Source organism: Mustela lutreola, chromosome 1, assembly GCF_030435805.1.
Source record: "Mustela lutreola isolate mMusLut2 chromosome 1, mMusLut2.pri, whole genome shotgun sequence".
In the NCBI taxonomy this organism is placed as follows: Eukaryota; Metazoa; Chordata; class Mammalia; order Carnivora; family Mustelidae; genus Mustela; species Mustela lutreola.
In genome coordinates this window covers 58,471,365-58,489,085 of record NC_081290.1, presented here as the reverse complement: position 1 = coordinate 58,489,085, position 17,721 = coordinate 58,471,365, and the positions used below count along the sequence as shown (strand labels likewise).

The 17,721-nt window shown below is 37.1% G+C and overlaps 1 long non-coding RNA gene across 1 annotated transcript in view; it reads left to right on the top strand.

Annotated features, from left to right (window-relative positions):
• The window catches only part of LOC131825958 (uncharacterized), a 33,890-nt gene extending 20,093 nt beyond the window's left edge, over positions 1-13,797 (top strand). Inside the window, exon 3 of the long non-coding RNA XR_009351381.1 lies at positions 13,495-13,797. This is a non-coding gene — a long non-coding RNA (uncharacterized LOC131825958). The remainder of the gene's footprint in view (positions 1-13,494) is intronic.
• The last annotated feature ends 3,924 nt before the right edge of the window (positions 13,798-17,721 follow it).

Here is a 17,721-nt window from a genome sequence, read left to right as displayed (position 1 = left end):
TCGCAAATGGCAAGATTTCATTTCTTTTGATGGCTGCATAGTATTCCATTGTGTATATATACCACATCTTCTTGATCCATTCATCTGTTGATGGACATCTAGGTTCTTTCCATAGTTTGGCTATTGTGGACATTGCTGCTATAAACATTTGGGTGCACGTGCCCCTTTGGACCACTATATTTGTATCTTTAGGGTAAATACCCAGTAGTGCAATTGCTGGGTCATAGGGCAATTCTATTTTCAACATTTGGAGGATCCTCCATGCTGTTTTCCAGAGTGGCTGCACCAGCTTGCATTTTCACCAACAGTGTAGGAGGGTTCCCCTTTCTCCACATCCTCGCCAGCATCTGTCATTTCCTGACTTGTTGATTTTAGCCATTCTGACTGGTGTGAGGTGATATCTCATTGTGGTTTTGATTTGTATTTCCCTGATGCCGAGTGATATGGAGCACTTTTTCATGTGTCTGTTGGCCATCTGGATGTCTTCTTTGCAGAAATGTCTGTTCATGTTCTCTGCCTATTTCGTGATTGGATTATTTGTTCTTTGGGTGTTGAGTTTGCTGAGTTCTTTATAGATTTTGGACACTAGTCCTTTATCTGATATGTCGTTTGCAAATATCTTCTCCCATTCTGTCAGTTGTCTTTTGATTTTGTTAACTGTTTCCTTTGCTGTGCAAAAGCTTTTGATCCTGATGAAATCCCAATAGTTCATTTTTGCCCTTGCTTCCCTTGCCTTTGGCGATGTTCCTAGGAAGATGTTGCTGCGGCTGAGGTCGAAGAGGTTGCTGCCTGTGTTCTCCTCAAGGATTTTGATGGATTCCTGCCGCACATTGAGGTCCTTCATCCATTTTGAGTCTATTTTCGTGAGTGGTGTAAGGAAATGGTCCAATTGCATTTTTCTGCATGTGGCTGTCCAATTTTCGCCAGCACCATTTATTGAAGAGGCTGTCTTATTTTCATTGGACATTCTTTCCTGCTTTATCGAAGATTAGTTGACTGTAGAGTTGAGGGTCTATTTCTGGGCTCTCTATTCTGTTCCATTGATCTATGTGTCTGTTTTTGTGCCAGTACCATGCTGTTTTGATGATGACAGCTTTGTAATAGAGCTTGAAGTCCGGAATTGTGATGCGACCAACTTTGGCTTTCTTTTTCAATATCCCTTTGGCTATTCGAGGTCTTTTCTGGTTCCATATAAATTTTAGAATTATTTGTTCCATTTCTTTGAAAAAGATAGATGGTACTTTGATAGGAATTGCATTAAATGTGTAGATTGCTTTAGGTAGCATAGACATTTTCACAATATTTATTCTTCCAATCCAGGAGCATGGAACATATTTCCATTTCTTTGTGTCTTCCTCAATTTCTTTCATGAGTACTTTATAGTTTTCTGAGTATAAATTCTGTGCCTCTTTGGTTAGGTTTATTCCTAGGTATCTTATGGTTTTGTGTGCAATTCTAAATGGGATGGACTCCTTAATTTCTCTTTCTTCTGTCTTGCTGTTGGTGTAGAGAAATGCAACTGATATCTGTGCATTGATTTTATATCCTGACACTTTACTGAATTCCTGTATAAGTTCTAGCAGTTTTGGAGTGGAGTCTTTTGAGCTTTCCACATATGGTATCATATCATCTGCGAAGAGTGATACTTTGACTTCTTCTTTGCTGATTTGGATGCCTTTAATTTCCTTTTGTTGTCTGATTGCTGAAGCTAGGACTTCTAGTACTATGTTGAATAACAGTGGTGATAATGGACATCCCTGCTGTGTTCCAGACCTTAGCGGAAAAGCTTTCAGTTTTTCTCCATTGAGAATGATATTTACGGTGGGTTTTTCATAGATGGCTTTGATGATATTGAGGTATGTGCCCTCTATCCCTACACTTTGAAGAGTTTTGATCAGGAAGGGATGCTGTACTTTGTCAAATGCTTTTTCAGCATCTATTGAGAGGATCATATGGTTCTTGTTCTTTCTTTTATTGATGTGTTGTATCACACTGACTGATTTGCGGATGTTGAACCAACCTTGCAGCCCTGGAATAAATCCCACTTGGTCGTGGTGAATAATCCCTTTAATGTACTGTTGAATCCTATTGGCTAGGATTTTGGTGAGTATTTTCGCATCTGTATTCATCAAGGATATTGGTCTATAGCTCTCTTTTTTGATGGGATCCTTGTCTGGTTTTGGGATCAAGGTGAAGCTGGCCTCATAAAATGAGTTTGGAAGTTTTCCTTCCATTTCTATTTTTTTTGAACAGTTTCAGGAGAATAGGAATTAGTTCTTCTTTAAATGTTTGGTAGAATTCCCCCGGGCAGCCGTCTTGCCCTGGGCTTTTGTTTGTTTGGAGATTTTTAATGACTGTTTCAATCTCCTTACTGGTTATGGGTCTGTTCAGGCTTTCTACTTCTTCCTGGTTCAGTTGTGGTAGTTTATATGTTTCTAGGAATGCATCCATTTCTTCCAGATTGTCAAATTTGTTGGCATAGAGTTGCTCATAGTATGTTCTTATAATAGTTTGTATTTCTTGGGTGTTAGTTGTGATCTCTCCACTTTCATTCATGATTTTATTTATTTGGGTCCTTTCTCTTTTCTTTTTGATAAGTCTGCCCAAGGGTTTATCAATTTTATTAATTCTTTCAAAGAACCAGCTCCTAGTTTTGTTGATTTGCTCTAGTGTCTTTTTGGTTTCTATTTCATTGATTTCTGCTCTGATCTTTATGATTTCTCTTCTCCTGCTGGGCTTAGGGTTTCTTTCTTGTTCTTTCTCCAGCTCCTTTAGGTGGAGGGATAGGTTGTGTATCTGAGACGTTTCTTGTTTCTTGAGAAAGGCTTGTACCATTATATATTTTCCTCTCAGGACTGCCTTTGTTGTGTCCCACAGATTTTGAACCGTTGTATTTTCATTATCATTTGTTTCCATGATTTTTTTCAATTCTTCTTTAATTTCCCGGTTGACCCATTCATTCTTTAGAAGGATGCTGTTTAGTCTCCATGTATTTGGGTTCTTTCCAAACTTCCTTTTGTGGTTGAGTTCTAGCTTTAGAGCATTGTGGTCTGAAAATATGCAGGGAATGATCCCAATCTTTTGATACCGGTTGAGTCCTGATTTAGGGCTGAGGATGTGATCTATTCTGGAGAATGTTCCATGTGCACTAGAGAAGAATGTGTATTCTGTTGCTTTGGGATGAAATATTCTGAATATATCTGTGATATCCATCTGGTTCAGTGTATCGTTTAAGGCCTTTATTTCCTTGCTGATCTTTTGCTTGGATGATCTGTCCATTTCATTGAGGGGAGTGTTAAAGTCTCCTACTATTATTGTATTATTGTTTATGTGTTTCTTTGGTTTTATTATTAATTGGTTTATATAGTTGGCTGCTCCCACCTTGGGGGCATAGATATTTAAAATTGTTAAATCTTCTTGTTTGACAGACCCTTTGAGTATGATATAGTGTCCTTCCTCTTCTCTTATTATAGTCTTTTACTTAAAATCTAATTGATCTGATATAAGGATTGCCACTCCTGCTTTCTTCAGATGTCCATTAGCATGGTAAATTCTTTTCCACCCCCTCACTTTAAATCTGGAGGTGTCTTCGGGCTTAAAATGAGTTTCTTGGAGGCAACATATAGATGGGTTTTGTTTTTTAATCCATTCTGATACCCTGTGTCTTTTGACAGGGGCATTTAGCCCATTCACATTCAGGGTAAGTATTGAGAGATATGAATTTAGGGCCATTGTATTGCCTGTAAGGTGACTGTTACTGTATATGGTCTCTGTTCCTTTCTGATCTACCACTTGTAGGCTCTCTCTTTGCTTAGAGGACCCCTTTCAATATTTCCTGTAGAGCTGGTTTGGTGTTTGCAAATTCTTTCAGTTGTTGTTTGTCCTGGCAGCTTTTAATCTCTCTTTCTATTTTCAATGATAGCCTAGCTGGATATAGTATTCTTGGCTGCATGTTTTTCTCGTTTAGTGCTCTGAAAATATCATGCCAGCTCTTTCTGGCCTGCCAGGTCTCTGTGGATAAGTCAGCTGCCAATCTAATATTTTTACCATTGTATGTTACAGACTTCTTTTCCCGGGCTGCTTTCAGGATTTTCTCTTTGTCACTGAGACTTGTAAATTTTACTATTAGGTGACGGGGTGTGGGCCTATTCTTATTGATTTTGAGGGGCATTCTCTGTACCTCCTGAATTTGATGCTCGTTCCCTTTGCCATATTGGGGAAATTCTCCCCAATAATTCTCTCCAGTATACCTTCTGCTCCCCTCTCTCTTTCTTCTTCTTCTGGAATCCCAATTATTCTAATGTTGCTTCGTCTTATGGTGTCACTTATCTCTCGAATTCTCCCCTCGTGGTCCAGTAGCTGTTTGTCCCTCTTTTGCTCAGCTACTTTATTCTCTGTCATTTGGTCTTCTATATCACTAATTCTTTCTTCTGCCTCATTTATCCTAGCAGTGAGAGCCTCCATTTTTGATTGCACCTCATTAATACCTTTTTTTATTTCAACTTGGTTAGATTTTAGTTCTTTTATTTCTCCAGAAAGGGCTTTTATATCTCCCGAGAGGGTTTCTCTAATATCTTCCATGTCTTTTTCGAGCCCAGCTCGAACCTTGAGAATTGTCATTCTGAACTCTAGATCTGACATATTACTGATGTCTGTATTGATTAGGTCCCTAGCCTTCAGTACTGCCTCTTGTTCTTTTTTTTGTGGTGAATTTTTCCGCCTTGTCATTTTGTCCAGATAAGAGTATATGAAAGAGCAAGTAAAATAGTAAAAGTGTGGTAACAACCCCAGGACAATATGCTTTAACCAAATCAGAAGAGATCCCAAATCGTGAGGGGGGAGAAAGGGGATAAAAAGAGGTTCAAAAAGAAAGAAAGAAAAAATAAAAGAAAAAAAAGAATTTAAAAAAGGAAAATTAATAAAGAAAAATATAAAAAGGAAAAAATATATATTAGATAAACTAGTTAAAAAACGTCGAAAAAGAAAAGGGTAAAAGTTTATAAAATATTAGCAGAAGAGAAAAAAAATGACAAAAAATTAAATTAACTGCAAGATTAAAAAATCACAGGGAAAATAAAAAGAAAAGGAAAAAAAAATCACAGGGAGAAAGCCATGAGTTCCGTGCTTTGCTTTCTCCTTCTCTGGAATTCTGCTGCTTTCCTTGGTATTGAAACCGCACTCCTTTGTAGGTGAACTTGGTCTTGGCTGGATTTCTTATTGATCTTCTGGGGGAGGGGCCTGGTGTAGTGATTCTCAAGTGTCTTTGCCCTGGCGGAACTGTACCGCCCTTACCAGGGGCCGGGGTGAGTAATCTGCTGGGCTTTGCTTTCAGGAGCTTTTGTTCTTGAGCGCTTTCCGTAGAGTTCCGTAGGACAGGAATACAAATTGCGGCCTCCTGGTTTCTGGCCCGGAGGAGCCGAGAGCCCAGGGGTCCCACTCCTCAGTGCGCCCTCAGAGAACCGCGCCCAGTTACTCCTGTCTGCCTGACCTCCAGCCACGCTCTGATTCATGGAGCCTGTGACAGGTTCAAGGTAACCCCGAGCTGCGAGCTTACTGTTGGCTCTGTCTCTGCAGCCGGCTTTCCCATTCCAATACGCGCATGCTCTGCGACACTCAGATACCCCCGATCCTTCTGTGACCCTGCGGGACCTGAGGCCACGCTGATCCCGCGTGGGCTTCGCCCCGGTTTAGCCTCTGGAGTGATGTCCTTCAGCGGAACAGACTTTTAAAAGTCCTGATTTTGTGCTCCGTTGCTCCGCCGCTTGCCGGGAGCCGGCCCCTCCCCCCGGGGTCTATCTTCCCGTCACTTTGGATTCACTTCTCCGCCGGTCCTACCTTTCAGAAAGTGGTTGTTTTTCTGTTTCCAGAATTGCTGTTCTTCTTCTCTTCAATCTGCCGATGGATTTTCAGGTGTTTGCAATCTTTAGATAAGCTATCTAGCTGATCTCCAGCTAGCTGAAGTAGTCTCAGCCTGCTACTTCTCCGCCATCTTGACTCCTCCCCCTCGAGACCAAATAGCTTTTAAACAGCCCTATTGTGTTTTTTAACTGATGCTGAATTTTCAATAATTGTAAACCTATTTTTTCTCTCATTTGGAAAATGGTGATAGTACTAGTAGCCAGTTCATATAACTATATTATTTTAAATAAGTGGTTAGAAGACATAAGGGTTCAATCAATGCTAGTTATCATAATTGCTATCCTCCTTCTCTTCCAGAAGGTCATCATCTGTACTCTTTGCATCATTGGCTTCTTCATAATATTCAAGTTCCCAAAGTTCCCAAAGAGATGAAAGGAGGGAGGTAAGGAGAGAGAATGAGAGCGAGAGAGATCGAGATTCTTCTCAAGGAAACCCTCCCTAATTACCTTTCTCTAGGCTATAATTCTTGCTTATTATAGTCATAATATTATGAATATTTCATATTCGTTTTTCATATTCATAATTTCATATTCATATTTCATATTTATAATATTAAAGGTATTTTTTTATCTATCCAATTATTATCTACCACTTCTGACTAGAGATTTATTTCTATATAAGCCAAGAGTTTCTATCCTTTCCACTTCCCAATGCTTCAGGAGGTGCTGAGACCTAGTAGGACTTCCCTAAGTATGTGCCAAATAAATGAATATTGACTTGAAACTTAATTTTTTAATGCTATGATCCATACATTCTTTTAGTGTACAACAGTCCATATTACATACTATAATTCTTCAGGCTACCCAAAAGCTATCACAATGTAGTGGAATCATCAAAGAAAGAGTACTTCTGATTGGTACACTTTCAGATGATATTTTGACTGGGCTTTGGGGAAGGAACAGATTTTTGATTGGAGGAAACCAGGTAGAAGGAGATCATAGAAAACATCATCAGCAAAGACCTGAAGGTATGAAAGATGGCATGTTTTTGGAACACTGAGTAGTCTAGAGTTATTTGATCAGAGTTGTGAATAATAAAAGTGAAATATAGATCTATGCCAAATTAAGTTGGATGTTCTTTTAATTATAAATAATGTAGCCTTTATTCAATAGGAGAGGTAGTTTGAAGTACCTGAAATGGTTGCAAGAAACAAATTGAACAGAAGAAGTTGAGGATGACCTTTAGCTTTCTTGCTCATGGTTGATAATAATAGATGCTGGAAACACATGAAGAGAAGAGACAATTTATTGATAACAACTCCCACAGAGCATCAGGCAGGTAGAGGAAGAAAAGGGTCTCTAATATGCTCCAGCCAAATATAAACATTACAGATTTATAAGGAATTATAGAAATCAAGAATATGACAAAACCATCAAACTAATGCAATATCAGTGACAAGTATTGTAAAATATAAGTCATGATTTAATTCATTCTGCAATAAGATAGAAAATGTAACTTAAAATATCAATATAGAAAATAAAAAGAAAAACCATTATCATTTATGATGTAACTTCAGTCATGGTATCCATATAAGTTGATTTATGTTAAAAAAAGTACAAATGCAATTTCTTTGGCTCACATTTTTCTCATTATATAGCTGTTATTATATTCCAATACTGTATTTTGTGGTTTCTTTCTCAGTAACTTTGGATTTCCTAAAGCAATGAAAAAATAATGATCCTTCTTTTTATTTTATTTAACTTTCCCTAATTTATAAACTAGGGAATCAATATCTTGCATCACTGATAGCCTCTACCCATTTTCTCTATGGTTAATCTCTCTTTTCTCCCATTTATGATTTCTTCTCTATCTGGCTAGGAAATTTTAGCAGAAACTGGGCAGGAGTTAACTTGTTTCCCAAGTTGAACAGATGGCCAGCACCATGGACAGCATCACTGCCTTAACATTTAGTTGTGTTGAACCAATTCACCTCATTCATCTCATTCTTTGCTTGATCTGATTTCTTCTCTCAACACAAAAGCTAACTAAGTCTGTAGTCCCTTGAGCTTACCTCACTGAGACCACAAAAATTATAGTTTAAATCCATGTCTTATCAACTTAATTGCATGTCTGGTTTTATTGCTTATGTTTTATAATTTCAAAAAGTTTGCTGGATCGTAACTAGTTACATAAAAATAAATTTTCAAATCTTGGCAGAAAAACACTAAATGACTGCAACGAGAAATATTATTTAATTCAATATTTGACATTATTGAGCCCTTAACTTGTAGTAAGTCCTAGGGGAAGATAATAAAGGAAGTGGGTGGGGGGGGTAGAAGAGAAAAAAGAAGAAGAAGAAGAAGAAGAAGAAGAGGAGGAAGAGGGGGGGAAGGAGGAGGGGGAGGGGAGAGGAAGGAGAGAAGGAAGAGGAAGAAAGAAAGGGAGAGAAAGAAGGGAGGGAGGGAAGGAAGGAATGAATGAAGACTGAAAGAAAGATGAAAAATAGAAAGAGAAGAAGGAAAGAAGCAGGAGCACCTGGGTGGCTCAATAGGTTAAAGCCTCTGCCTTCAGCTCAAGTCATGATCCCAGAACCCTGGGATCAAGCCCCGCATTGGGCTCTCTGCTCAGGGGGAAACCTGCTTCCCCCTCTCTCTCTGCCTGCCTTTCTGCCTACTTGTGATCTCTGTCTGTCAAATAAATAAACAAAATCTTTTTAAAAAATAAAAAAAAGAAGGAAGGAAGAAAATAGAACAGGGAGTGAGGGAACTAATGAGGGATGGAGGAAAAAAGAGATAAGATAAATAAGATTCAATCTCCACTGACAGCAAGAAACCTTTTTATAAAGATAAGATTGACATGTGTAAAATTATCTATTATACTGGATAATCTGTGATTAGTGCTAGAAAAGCACTCATTTAGATTAGTTAGAAAAACAGTACAGTTGTTAAATATGAATCCTTTATAATATATAATTGTATCATGTTAAAATTTACAAACTATTTTCATCTATTCTTGAAACTAATTTCAAATCTTTAGTGGCTATGTAAGATCTATATCTTAGATATTATACTCCATTTTACAAAGACACTCAGTGAGATCAATTGACTTGTTCCCATTCTCAGAGCTAGTCAGTAAGAGATTTGGTTCTGAAATCTAAGTCTTACCATCAATGTTTCCCACTCTATGGCTTCTTTTTTTATATTGTCCTTCTGTGGTACTTTGTTGACATTTTAGCTTAAAATATTTTGTTTATTAGTTTATCATCAACAAAGTCCCTTATCCTTTGCCAAGAATGCAAGAATACTACTGGTCTTGGTTTGTGAAACTTTGTGTAATAAAATCTGTGTAAAAAAAACAAAATTAAAAAAAAAAAAAAACTAACCTCATGAGACTACATGCTTTCTTTAAACAAACTCTTAATTAACGTCTACAATGTGTCAGTGACTGTGATAAACTCTCTGAAAATAGTGTTGAACAAGATAGAGCTCCTTTATCTATAGGAACTCAAATAAATATGAGAAGAGAGAAAATATTATCAATCTATTATAAAAGCACAGGACATGCATCAGAAAAGACACAGCCCTTACTATACTTCAATACAGATGGCAGCTTGTACACGTACAACCCTGAGAGTGAGTAGCTATTTTATTTTGTATCTTAGAAACTCTTTTGTTTCAGCCCTATGCTAGTGCTGATGGCAGTGATGTCAATTTTGTTACACTGATACCTGGAATATAAATGTACATAAATTATAAGCAGTAGTTTAAAAAAAGCTATCATAATGGGTGGGGCATAAGAAATAATATCATAAATTATGTACAAATAATTATATTACAATTTCCTTTTCAAAACACAATCCATGTTCCCTCTATTTTCTGCCAACCCCTTGGATAGTTTCTTTCTCATAGGGTGACCTAAAGATTTATTCCTAAATATTCTGTATTCATTGAATTGTCATAGTTTTCCATTGATCAGGACTATTGTCAAGAGAGCACTAAAGTTACCCTAATGACTTCACTGGTTGCCAATTAGATTCCCCCTTTTCTCCATTGGGTAGAAGCAACTTAATTTCTCCTTAGAAAATGAAATCAAGCCACTTATAGTAATCACTTTTCTGTTTGTCAGTTTGGTGGCAGAAGGACCCAAATGATCAGGATATTTTCTTGTTTTCTGAGTTATTAGAAATGTTGCTATTTTCCCTGAGGGAAACATTATCTTCTTAAGAAATATAATCACTGGAATTCAGAACTTCTCTAAGTGAGTTATGGGATATAGCAATGAAATTGGCCTCTTCTACTTTTACTTATTTTCCCCAGACCCATGTATTCTGGTTTTGGGGAAAATGACAGCATGGGATAATTACTGGTTTAAATCAGGTATTACTTTATGTAGGACAACATTAATTCTTGAGGGTATTTTTTTCTAGCTAATGCTATAAGTAAGCTTTAACTAGTTGCCTTGGCTGCGGGGAAGGAAGCTGTGTGTGAACTCTACAATGCTATTTAACTACATGTTTATGGCTGAAGGATGACATGGTAGGACAAACAAATTACATATGCAAAAATTTTGCTTTATTTAAGTTGCTATATAGTTTCTTAGTCAGAAGAGATGCTATACAGGACACTGACGTGATGATTATGGCATTCTGTAAGTCCACAAATGTTTGTGCTGACAGAGCATGGGATCCTTATCATCCTTATCCAAATAGGATCCCCAGATACCTGTTCCCAAGAATACAAATTGCTACTATCTCATGATGGAGGGGATCCAGTGTAATTAATTAAACATTGGCCATTAGTTACCTCAGGAAATGATGTTATATTTGGTATTAGTATTGGCATCTACTGTTGTCAAGATAGGCATTCAGTCATTTCAGTACCTGGATCAGCTTTTGAGGGGCTTATTTCATGTTTTTGTGCCCATGCATGGGCTTCCTCCTACCAAGACTGTATAATGAGCCACAGAAAAACATCAGTACATCTTGGAAAAGGGAGCTGAGATCCACAGTGTAGATGATGTTATCTTACTAAAAATGTTTCCACAGTAAATGACTTTCTGAGGGCATTTAAGTAGTAAAGAATATGTACCATATATACCCAATCAAAAAAAATCTAAGCACACAGTTCTTTCTCAGATCTTTTTGCCATTTTCTTGAAGTTTTGGTGTTTTACATTACCTAAAAATAGAAAGTCAACCAATTGGTCACTGCCATCAGGTGGTGTAGACTCATTATCACATCATCTTTCATAAATAAAAAAGTAGGGGAAAAACAGATGGGTTGCTCATAATTTTGCCTATGAGGAGGATTTCCATGCATCATTGACTTATTGCCACTTGTATTATTTGCCTCTTATAGATCTTCTCATAGTCTCTTGGTCAAACCTCTTTCCAGGACCCTAACTTTATTCTAGACCTATAACAAATGATTATATAGGCACAACCTACAAGCATACCACCTCATTCTGACGCTGTACACTTTTCACCACCTGACCTGATGTTTCCCTGTTCCTATTGAGATGTGAGAGATGACTCAATGTCCACCCAACTTGAAAGTACAGAACAATTCAAACTTTATGAGTATAACTTTGACCAGTGAAAGTTAATAGGTAGTGACAAAGGCTAACATCAACTAAGGCAATGAAAAGTTATAGTTTCCATTCTAGTTTCTAGATTAAAGTTTGTCATAGACCCCCCAAGCCACCTAACTGAAGCAGAACCAGAGCTCCTTAGGAAAAGACCCTGTGATGCCATCACAATTATATAATAAATATTTATATCACAATTTTACAAAAACATTTTAAAATATTTATTTATTTTAGAGAAATAACACAAGTCAGGGGAAGAGTAGAAGGAAAGGGAGAGAAACAGACTCCTTACTGAGTGTGGAACCCACAATGCAGGCTTGATATCAAGACACTGAAATCATAACCTGAGCCAAAATCAAGAGTATGATGCTTGATACCTGATCCAATCATGTACCCCACAAAAGCCCTTTTAACTTCCAAGAAAATTGAACTTAAAACATTCAGATTTTTGAGACTATTGGATACAAAGTTTGTATGTTATTTGTGCTCACCCAACCTGGAAGTGTCCTCGTGGTCTTTTGGTTAGAGTGGGAGCTTTTAGAGGCAGAGAAAAATGGAACCCATTTCTTATTGCATCTAATGAATCTGAAGACCTAGTTCTGGTTATATTCCTGGTTTCTGAGTATATAAGTAGGAGCAGTACATTTAACAGCTAACAGTTTTCATGTTGGTTCTCTGTCCTATAGAGTGAGGGTTATTATTATTATGTTGTATATCTATCTTGATTCCTAATATTGACATATGACTTGACTAGTGATACAGGAGACTGGATGGAAGAAGGATGGAAGACCATGGCAAGAAATTCTTGGCAAGTGGCATGTGCAAGAATGAATGAGGTTTTAGCATATGGTATAAGTCAGGGCTTTTTAAAATGGGAATAAAAAAATTAAAATGGGTATACCTCTTTTCCAACTCCAGGTAATGAACAGTCTTATTTTTCACCACTAACGTGGCATTTTGTCCGTCATATACTAAGTTTCCATGTATAAAAAAATATCTTTTTCTGGACACCCTTTCTATTTCATTGATAAAATTTCCATCCTCCACCTGCATCAGTACTAAACATTCTCTCTCGCTCTCTCTTTTTTTTTTTTTTTTTGTAATGGTTTAGAATTTTTTAGTACTTTTTAAAAAAATTTTTATTTTTTATAAACATATATTTTTATCCCCAGAGGTACAGGTCTGTGAATCACCAGGTTTACACACTTCACAGCACTCACCAAAGCACATACCCTCCCCAATGTCCATAACCCCACCCCCCTTCTCCCACCCCCCCTCCTCCCAGCAACCCTCAGCTTGTTTTGTGAGATTAAGAGTCACTTATGGTTTGTCTCCCTCCCAATCCCATCTTGTGAGGAAGTGGTGATGCAACATGGGGGCTTAAGTGGGTAGGAGAAGACTAAACACTCTCTTAATTAGATCTTTACAGTATTGATATTATGCCTTCTCTTCCAGTCCTCTCTTCCTACTATAATGTTTTTGTTTGAATTTCTTGTATGTGTGGATCAAATTGGATTTTATTTAATTATTTATGCCATTATGTCTTTCTTAGCATTAAAGTGTATATATATATCCATTTGGGTCCCATCAGGAGCAGGCAAAACACCCAGTGAGTTGAACATTATTAAAAGTCAGAAAAATAAAGTTTTTATCAAGATTCTTGGATGAATGTGAAAATCCCATTTATGCACTGAGAGAGAGTAGAAATACTTTTAACCATAGCAAAAATTTGTATCAAGATTGCTAATAGCCCAAAGAAAAAATGTGCAAGAGACACAAAGATGTATTTCATAAGTGAGGAAACACATACTAGTAAATATATGAAAAATGGAAGGGAGATGGACACCCTTATTAATAAACCAATATTACAATGACGCATCATTTTACATCTATTGGATTAACAAAATTAAAATAAAATCACAGTGCAAAGTGTTGGAGAGAAAACTTATATATTTTTGGTGGTTACAAAAAATGGTAAAATCACTTTGGAAATGGCTTGATATTATTTCCTAAAATTGTTAAACCTTTTTTTTTTTTCTTTTTTTTTCAGGTTTGCCATCCGATGCTATTTTTTTGTTAAACCTTTTGATCCAGAAAACCTATTCCTGGGATAATACTGAAAACAAACGTCTTACTCATGCATAGCAGAAGACATCTATGATAATATTTATAGCATTGTTATAATGAATACTATGATGAATGCTATAATGAAAGCCTGGAAGCTGCCTTGAGTCTGTCATCATGGGATTAGATGAATAATCTGTGGAATAGTCACCCAGTAATATTACACAGGATTAATGTTATAGCAATTGGATGGACATTTAGTGCTCTAATACTAAAGAATAAAACAAACTTTTCAAAAATTACTTGCTACTTAATTTTTTAAATGTACACACGTGTTTTGCATATAACATTTAGGAATCCAAGTAGATGGCAGCATATAAAAAAAAAGAGAGAGCAAGAAAATTATAAATACAGGGTTCCCATTGATATTTATATCTTGTTAATAGAAAAAGAGATCTGAACTGAAGGGAAAAACTTGCACTGAGGTGTAAGATATCGTCAAGATTCCAGTTTGGTTTTCCATTTTGGGTTGTCCTAAGTTAGTTATATTATTAAAATTAGCTAAGTCAATATCTAAATATAATTGGAGTAAATAAGAAGAATATGCACCTAATCTAGCACAGCAACCAGGGAAGGGTTTAAATCATAAATATATTCTGGGATCACATTCACAGGATTATAATAAAATGTCAGTATGTAATGTGATATTATGGGACATAGGCTCTGGCTTATTCAAAGCTTGTAATTACCAGTTATTTTGGTAAATTCCCTAACCTTTCTTGGATTCAGTTATTTTATAGATAGTAGTTGTCTATTATCAATGAGAATCATAATAATATCTAACTCATACGGTTACTTTTTTTTTTTTTTTAGATTATTTATTTATTTATTTGACAGACAGAGATCACAAGTAGGAGAGATCCAGGCAGAGAGAGAGAGGAGGAAGTAGGCTCCCTGCCGAAGCAGAGAGCTCAATGTGGGACTCGATCAGGACCCTGGGATCATGACCTGAGCTGAAAGCAGTGGCTTTAACCCACTGAGCCACCCAGGTGCTCCTCATATTGCTTTTTTAAAAAAAGATTTACTTATTAATTTTAGGGATATTGAAGAGCAGTGGGGAGGGCCAGAAGGAGAAAGAGAATCTCAAACAGATCCCTACTCAGCATGGAGTCTGACTATACAGGGCTCAGTCTCATGACCATGAGATCATGACCTGAGCCATAACCAAGAGTCAGATGCTTTTTTTTTTTTTAACATTTTTTTAAAAATATTTTATTTATTTATTTGACAGAGAGAGATCACAAGCAGGCAGAGAGGCAGGCAGAGAGAGAGGAGGAAGCAGGCTCCCTGCTGAGAAGAGAGCCCGATGCAGGGCTCGATCCCAGGACCCCAAGATCATGACCTGAGCCAAAGGCAGCGGCTTAACCACTGAGCCACCCAGGTGCCCCAAGAGTCAGATGCTTAACTGACTGAGCCACCCATGTGCCCCAAACTCATAAGGTTATTGTTAAGCATTACATAAGTGAATATTCATGAAGTACTTGGTAAATGAACATAGTAAGAACATAGTGAGCCAATACACAGGAAATGATCAATAATGATTTTGCATGTTCACATAGGTAATCTCATTTATATCTCACAATAAACCTGTAAGATTATGCTTACTTTATTTATGACGTTCATACCGCTTAAAAGACTTTCTAAGTCTTTTGATTTAGAATTTGAACTCAGGTCTGTCAGACATCAATGTATCTCTTGTGCTTTGTCTACATTTTCCAAACATTAATTTTTGATGATCTTCAGAATAATGGGAGTAGAAAAGACTAAGATTGGCTTCAAGTAATTTTGATTTGAATGTAAGATAATATCTTTTATATATATATATATTTTTTGTTTGTTTTTGTTTTTCCAGCCTGGACGTTATTATTGAAGATGCTGGGGTCACACTGAACAAATTGTATATGGTTGTGCCATTTAATGTAGGGGGAATGAGTTATACTTGACCCAGGAAGTCAACCTGGAGAAGTAAAGTATTTCCTCAATAGGAGTTACAGCAGAATTTTAAGATTTTGCTTAAATTCTGAGTACTTTTGATTGTAAGCCATGCTGCCTGAGAACACTTTCCAAATACTTTCAATTGACTGAGACTTCTCCCCATGCCCTGGTGAGTTCTGAGAATCATGAATCAATAGTCAATTGTTCACAGTAACCAAATTCTACCTGAAAATGTTGTAAAATACAACTCAATGTGAAATGCCATATTTTGTAGAATGGAGCCATTTTCAGATTTAATCTTTTTATTACCTACTGAACTGGGAGCACACCCACAGATACACACACCTTTACTCAGAGCAACAGAAGTCAACATTTTTCCAGTCAACAGACTTCATTTCCAACAACCAAAAGAACAAAATGCCAATTTCATTCTGTCCCTTGAGCACCAAGATGAGTTTTATAGAACTCTGTGTTGGAATTTTTAAAAAACAAGATGAAAATGATCACTGCAATAGAATAAACAAAAAACAATTTGTTTCTCTAATAGACTATAGGATTTTGAGATTGAGAATTTCTTTGATCAATCTAAGTGGATGAATGACATGCCTGATGTGATGATTTTGGATTAGGCATGCCACTTTGATTAAAATACATGTGTGTTTAGAGTCTCATAGATTATCAAAAATCACTTGTTTCTAGATGTGAGCTTTCATCAAAGAATTGCATCCTACAGGAACATTCAAAGAGGGGAAAGGGTTATGCATATTGGTCCCTAAAGATGAACCATAGAATTCTTCCTTCCAATTCTCTCATTTTCCAAAAGAAGATAGAGAAACTCAGAAAATTGTCAAAATTCCTGGACTCCACTTGGGGCAGAATCAGATCTGCTGACTCTGAATATAATGCCTCTTCCATTGCACCAGAGTGGTGAAGGTTATGAACATTCATTGTCTTCTGACCTTTGTGATTACTCTCTATGCTGCCACTTCTCTCACTTCCTGACAATTGCTTCCTCTGGAAGAAATTGTCTGATGATCCAGTTGGCAGATTTGAGCTCTTGTTCCTGACCCCATACTCTGTGGCAGCTTTAGCTTCTCTCTATTTACTGAGCTATTGCCTTTACATATATGTTTAATTTCATTTTTCCTTCAAAAAGACCTTCCATAGGTTCAATTTCCTGCATGAAGTCAGCATACCTTTCCTTTCTTATAGTTTTAGCTGTTAGGATTTCCTCTTTCTGTGTTGCTACTCAGATACTTGCCGCTCTTTGTTTGGGTGTTATGGTTTTGTTTGCTTGCCATTTTCCCCAACAGATTTCAGATTATGTCAGAGGTGATTCCATTTCTTCATTGGTGTTTTTGTACTCAAGACTTTTCTCCCCTGAGCTGGAGTGGGAGTCTGGATTGCCTCATCACCCACTGTAGCCTCCTATCTTGTAAAGGTGCTGTAATTACTTGCATGGGCACCCACCTCCCCAATATACTGTGAACTTCTTGCAGACAGGATCTGTGCTCTTCAATGTTGCATTGTCTGCAAAGTTTCTGGAACCTAAGTGTGTTTTTTGAATGAATCACTTAATTTATTTCCCTTTAAGAAAGCTAGGCTGGACAACCTGGAAGCTCTAAGACCTCTTCATTTCTTCCCTGAAGCCCAGGTCAGAGCCAGGAATACTCATCTAGAATCTTCTCTTGTTGTCTCTCTTGAGCCCCATCTGCCTGAGCTTCCCTCATTGTGTGAGGTAGATTAGGGGAAGGGTACTAGGTTGCATATGAAATAAAGTATCTTGGAGTCCAAGTTTGATGTGGATGTAGCACATCAGTGTGTAGCAACTGTTGAGTCAGAAGTCAGGTAAGCAATCTGAAGGAATCATTAACTCACATGAATTTAAAAGGGAGAGAGAAGTTAAAAGGCAATGAGGTAGAAACTGACAGTGTTACCAGAGGCTGAAAGTTTGAAACTGACCATGGGAAAAGTCCTGAGAAATCCACAGGATGAAGGGTTTTCCAATTGTTGTTTGTTCTAGAGATCCTGAGTCCTGTGTGGAGCAAGGGAGGGATCTTTGAGGCTCTGGCACAATATGATAGCTTTGTTGCTTCTCTCAATTCTGTATCAAAGCAGTTCCAATCAAGGATTCCACCAACCCTAGTTCTCAGGCTTATGTTTTGTTTCTTGAGTTTTTGTTTTGTTTGGTTTTCCTTTGTTGTTGTTGCTTGTTCTT